A 7,094-nucleotide genomic window follows, 5' to 3' on the forward strand; every position below is an offset into this window, starting at 1 on the left:
TCAGAAGCAAAAGTGCACAAGAGCTGCTTCTCTCCTTTCTAAGGAAAAAAGTGCCCTGAATTTAGGACAAAATGCTGAGCTTTAACTAGACTGAAAACCACAGCAAATGAAAATACCTCAATTACAGTTTTAAAATCCTTCACTTCACGATATTTTAAATTTTTAATTAGATGTCACAAATGTAGTCAATTAGAAGTTATTAAATTACACCATTCAGGGAGGAATTAGTCCATATTAGTGAATATTCCTGAAAAGGTGGTGAGATTTTCTTTTTCCAACATTAGAGGCTACAGATGGGATCTTAGATATATGAAAACTAAGAGATCTTTGTTAGTTACTATTATATAAATGTACTTTATCCTTGCTTTAAGAAAAAAAAATTAAACCAATGAACTATATGCAAAGAGTAGAAAGACAACGTTAAATAAAGAGGTCAAAGAAAAACTGATGGATGCATACAGGTAAAATAATAGATCACAGAATGGCTTGGGTTGGAAGGGACCTTAAAGATAACTGTTTCCAAACCCCTGCCATGGGCAGGGACATCTTCCACAAGACCAGGTTGCTCAAAGCCCCATCCAGCCTGACCTTGGACACTTTCAAATACTAACTCATACTAACTTGCAATATTTTAAAAAAATTAAATAATGACAAAGAGAAAAGAGAAAATTGTTCTGGAAACGCAACAGCAATAGAAAGTTTGTTTAATGAGCTATAAATTAAATTGTATGTACATAGTAAATGTACTATGGAAGATAAGAACAAAGAGAAATTCCCCACATTATAATGCTCTAAGTCTCTAATCATTTTTGCTACTAATCACAGCTCAGCTAGGAAAAATATTACAATGGCTTAGATATTTGTTTTCAATATCTCTAAGACCCATAGAGAAGTTTTGCTATTTTTGTAATATTTGGCATTAAATGCATCAAAACAACTAAAAAAGTGATGATACACAGTTTTCAGGAAGCAGACAGCAAGGTTTTTGTGATCCTGAGATAAACAGTGCTGAAAAGTAAACTATAGTAACTTGTCAAAGTAATAGATACTACATCTGCATAAAAATGATGCACCTGAATAAGAAGTGTTTAATATTAATTCCTAAGAAAAATGTATTTGAGAAACACCTTCTTACTAAAAGGCGTTCAGAATAATTGTCAAGCCTAGTAAAGAGTAAGTGATGCTACAGTTAGAAATCTTCCAATTTTCCCAGCTGAACTGACTAAATAAACTCAAGAAAGTTGCATAATTCACAAAAACAGAACAAAATCATTAGCAGTCACTACAAAATCCCTTGCAAAGATGCAACACTTTGGTTTGCTGATGCCCTAGTGCTGCATTACTTTTTAATGGCACAATGAGCTGTCAATTGAGATTAAGTTCCTTGAAAAGGTCTTTTCATTGAATTAAGCTTCTTAATAAAAGTAATTGCTTTTCTAATTCCCCACTGGGCTACTGGAGCATAATCCAGTACCTACTATATAGAAAGTAGAGTCTCAATCACTTCAATTGATATTTGGACTGGAACCATAGCATCAAAACCAAAGCTATGGCCTTGGCAAAAAAAAATATATAAGCAAGAATGGGAGTGAATATGTTGCAAAAAATAAGGAGATATGCTTAATAATTTTAATGTAGAAAAGAAATTCAATGCTCAGTTATATTTAGGCTTCCTTTAATTGATGTATTTTCAAAAGCAAAGAAAACACAGGAATAGAAAGAGCAGCAGCTTTCCCTTGCAATAGATAGATCAGATAGCTAAGGGAAATGTATTCTACCAACCCAGCTAAGAGGAAAGCATATGAAAGGAAGTTTAATGAATAGTCTTACTGAAATGTTGAGATTTTTGTTCATGTAATCGCCATCCCTTTCTGAAATTTACACTTTGTAAAAGAGATGATGTCTTGGCAAAGACTACCCTGAATTGATCCAGATTTTATGGATCAATCTCCACTTGCAAATTTGGTGATGTGTAATTAAAAAAAACAGGGGTTTGTTGGTTTTAATTGTTTTTTGTGGGTTTTTAAAATTTGTTTTATGGAACTAGCATGTGGAACTACTTGGTCTGCACAGCAGACATCCAAATGATTTCTGTTGAGAAAACATCCTTGGAAAAGCACAACATACAGTGATTCATGCTGCACAGCTATGGAATATTTGTTTCTTTTCCCAAATAGTCCAAGCTGATCAAAGGAATGCAGATACTGAGATCCTGTGTAACAATCAGCTACTGCATTAAAATGAAAAATAGATATATTGCAAAACAAATGAAACCTTTCAGGGTGCTTCTTTAACTAAACTAGTTATTAGTTTTTATTAACAATCACAAAGATTTTGTTACCTAAAACCCACAATATTTCAGTGAGAATCAATAGAGCCTTTCTCTTCCTGGTCCTGATGCTGACTAGCAGGATAACTCTGAGATTCCTCTTTCTTTGAGTTCTGCTTTTCCATCATTTCTCTTGTCTAAATGTGAAGAAAGCAGAACTGCTTTTTGTATAGGACCTAGTATAGCTGCAGTACAATTCCGTATAGGCTGTCCCTCTGACATTTTAGTGAGACAATGGAGATATATTTTGGAAATAGCAGTTAAAAAACTAAAAATCAGTCTTTTGGATGTGTACGCCTCCACAGAAGCCAGAGAGATTGGTCTCTAAGTTTTTTTCTGGCTTTCTCTTTACAAATGCAGAAGTACTGAAAATAGTGAGTATGAAATTAAACACTTAATTAGATTTCCATCTATACCTGTTAACTAAATCTCCATTAGATTATAGTGAAATTTCCTTCCACAGAGCAATTACAAAAAGTTAATTGAACAAACTGGTTTGTTTGTTTGTTCCATGCAAAAAAAAACCAGTAAGATTTTTCTCTATTCACAATTTGTTTCTTTTTTTAAATTTTATTTTTTAGCAGGCTGCCTTAAATATTTCTAATTTGCCCCAATATTTATAATTAGAAACCATATCTGTTTCAGTATAGTGCATAAGTAATGAGTAGATTTTCTGCATTAAGCTGATCATCTCTCAGAACTGAGGACACAGAAAAAGTGAAGCATACTTAAATAGGGTAACAGACCCTTTCTTCCTTGGATAATGTAAAGAGTGCTCTCTTTAGTTGTCCTAGCTGTTACTAAGTTTTTAGTTGTAAACAACACAGAAGAATATTAAGCACAATGCAGAGGTTTAACTAGAGACTTCTAATGAAAGATTTTCAGTGGGCTGACTGTGAGGCTACTCAGAATTCAAGCAATAAAATTGCTTTGGAGAAATGAACATAAAGTTACCTATATATTAGATGATTACATCACAGGACATTCCATAACCAGCTTCACTTTGTTATCCCATGATAGCTGTGTCAAAATAATTTTTATCTCACAAAATCAATCCTCAGCCTTGAAAAAACAAATCAAAGTCCACCTTTATTATTCATTAATTAAAAATAAAATAGAGTTTGTAGCTAAGAGAAACAACATCCTTAAATAAAAAGTAATTTCAGACATTGATTTTAAATATGGTTGTTATATATAAATTGTCTGTTAAGCCAGATGGTTCATACATTAGAAGGGCTACACATGGTATGAGCAGAAACAGGCAAGCACCTGTGAGACACAAAGTTCTCCTACTGAGTTATATGTACAGCCTGGTCTTAAAGAAACACATCCTGCATTGCTAGTAGTTAACATTCTTCTGAATACCAGCCATTATAGCTTTTTAATATATTTCCAAACAGGGAGATACATATTGAAGGATACTTTTAGCGGGCTTTTATGGATTTCATTCCATTTCTGTATATTTTCACTGGAGCTTGACTGACAATAAATATTTTGAATTTTACATATATACAAAGAGATCCAATTAGACTGCTGTAATCTGTGAAGTTACATTACTTAGAAGCATTAAGATGATTGTGCAGTGTTCAAGAACTACCTCCTGTTCAAAACATACCCATTTACCCCTAAGACTCTGAGCAGATGCTTTTCCTTTTTTAAAGTGTACAGTTCATCCCCCCAAAATTAAATAAAATACAGAACATCACCATTGCACATCAAATTAAGAGAAAGTTCATGAACACAAAATAGTATTATTCTGTCAAAATAATTTATAGATAGAATTATTGCAAAAAGACCCCTTTTAAAAAAATCAGTAACAAAAGCAGAACTAAAGATATAATGAATTTTATAAGAAATATTTCTCCAAATATATATAGTCTTTAAAGATCTTTTAAAAGTTCAAATGCATCATCAGCCCAATGGACCAAAAATTAGTGAAAAAACCCTACTTCTTTCTAATATTAATTTATCTCAAATTCTTGGATATACACAGTCATTTCTGGATCTGGCACTGAAGCTGATAAACAAGTTTGCTCATGCCCCACAATATCATAGAAAGTGGGTTTAGAAACCCACAACAAGCTTATAATAGAAACCCTAAGGGTTCTTTAGGCAAGTGTTAGCTCACAGTTTAAGATGACTGGCTGTCCATTGCTAGCAGTGAAAACACAACCAATTCAGTTTATAGGACCTAGAGATGCTCAGCAGCCCCAGTGTGGTATGGAACTGAGGTGCCAGGGCTGTTATCTGTCTAGGCTGCACCAAACAGATCCTTATCAGCTGCACGGGGTGTGCATTTATTCCATGTAGACACCCATACATGGGCATTTCAATTGCAGTGTCACAATCTTCCAGCTGAATTTTGCTGCTGTCACTGAGCACTTCTTTAAAGTAGTGCTTAAGATAGTGGAAAATAAGATTTCTAATTTTTTTTTTTTATTTTAAAGGACTGTTTGGCTTGTATTTTTTAAACAATATTCAGAGTTCACTTAATTAAAATGGAGTATGCAGCCTTGACCTCCCTGTAATTAACTCTTCTTTTTTGCAAATCAGTAGCAGTTCCTTTTAAATCAATGGGGCTGTTTTGTCTCCGTGGAAACACTGCTAAATTTCCAGCTTAAAAACCTGTACCAGGACGATGGTACTTTTGCCAGACCAGCTCTGACAAACAAGATGTGTTTTTTAGATGCCATGGCTGCACAGTTCTCTGCATTTCTCTGACCTGAGAGATCTCAGTTGGGATCCGAATCTTTGGTGTCTCATGGAGTTGGTATTTCACATCCACATTTTTCTTCACCCAAGCAGTCCAATCTGACTTCAGAACAGCTATTGAGGCCAATACCTTTGGGACAGGCAACAGGGCCCTTGTAGGATCCTCTCTGATCTCCTCTGCTCTTAGGTGAACCCCAGGAGCTGCAGGCATGATGAGTCACAGTCAGATGGGACAAGCTTGGAGCGCCTATGGCATGGGCTGAACCGTGAGACTCTCATAAGGCCATGAGGGATACTCACTGCATTGTTTCACAGATGCTATGAAGAATTTTCCAGAAGATAAATATTTTGAGTTGGCAGAAAGTGTACCCTTTATAGCCTTGTCAGGAGCTGGCTCCTACACAGCAGTATAGAGAAAACAGCTTGCCTCCTCCTGGAGCAGTATCAGTTATGGAATAAGTTGGTATACATTTATTATATTAAAAAGAGAAAATAAAAAAGAAAGTATATTCCCATAAAATTTAAATTAAAAATAAAGTCTTATGAAGAGAATTATCAATTTGATTGTTTTATGATACTTGATTTACCATGTGTTCTGATTTAACATGGCTGTTTGAACAAGAGCACTGAGCAGCAAGGATACTACCAGGGGCCACTGTTTGTTCCAAAACCTGTGGCTCTGCATATCTTCTATTCATTTAAAAATGTGGATCAAGAGAAGAACAGAACAATTTGATTACATGACAAGACTGAGCTGGCAGCAAAAAGTTCCAGAACCTGTCCTTGTTTTGAGTTCAGTTTTCATTAATTGGAAAGTTAAAAGATTTGAAATTCATTTACACATGAAGTATAACACTGAATAGCAGTAAAGCAACTGTTACCTTATTAAAAAATCCCACTTTTGCTAATATTGTGATTCCATTGAAATCAAGGTGTCTGCGTCATTGAATGACTATGTTTTCATCAACCAAGTCATTTTTCTTCTTAGGTCTGCATTTTTGGGGGCAGTTATAAGAAAGAAAATAAATTAGCCTTGCATTATCATAACCAAGATTGATGGAGGTAGTACTCTAGGCTGACTATAGAAAAGACAGAAAAGTGTAAAGCACAGCAAACTGAACTTCTGTGAAGTTACAGTAAACCAAACCAGTTGATAGAGTGGAAGAGTGTAGAAGTGAAAACATGCAGTAAAAAAGTCAGAAATGACATTTTCCCTAATGCTATCCCGTGTATCTCTTGATATTCCTGCTAAACTCTGTCTTTGCAAATCAGTAAACTCTGTACTTGCAAATAAATTTGGTAGGAACATTATTCATGTATGCTTGGTGTCTGAACACATATTGTACCCCAAGGAATGGCACACAATTTATGTTATTCTACCAATAACACTTTTGTAGCATACACAGCTGAAAATGGCTTTGTCTACATCTTCAATAATGTGTACTACGTCAGATCAGCAGTTCTCCATTCAAGCTTTAATCAAAACAATACTGAGCTTTCACATGGGGCAGTAGATAAGCCTTTTGCTAGAAGCTGGCTCAGAATCTCCCCATTCATTCAAATGTTTCTGGAAAGTTCATTTTAACTAAATGTACACATTTTTGCTGCCCAGTGAGAAAGTTTATTCTCTGAAGGGAGAGACTTGCTGCAAGAGTGCAAAGCTTTGTTTAAATAGCTAACTGAAGCAGAAAAAAAGCATGGCAACATCAGAAAGAAGTTATATTTCTGTTGAGGTAAGTCTAAGTTACTGATGTTACTAAAACTTATTTCCTAATGATTCACATATAATTTATTTCTTTCCACTTTAGACTTCTTTGGTCAAGAGACTTCAAATGCACCCAGCTGAACTAAAGACCAGTTTTTGTTAACATAGACACTATTAAATGTTACTCTTATAATGACAATCTGTAGATCTTCATCATTTTACATGATATTAGTAAGCATTTAACAGGGGTTTTTTTACAAAATGTTTCAAGCTGTCAGTGGAATGGAAAATTATTTGACTTCCATGCACAATATGAATAACATTGGCAAAAAAAAAAATACATACTCT

This window comes from Ammospiza nelsoni, chromosome 1, assembly GCF_027579445.1.
Source record: "Ammospiza nelsoni isolate bAmmNel1 chromosome 1, bAmmNel1.pri, whole genome shotgun sequence".
Taxonomy (NCBI): domain Eukaryota; kingdom Metazoa; phylum Chordata; class Aves; order Passeriformes; family Passerellidae; genus Ammospiza; species Ammospiza nelsoni.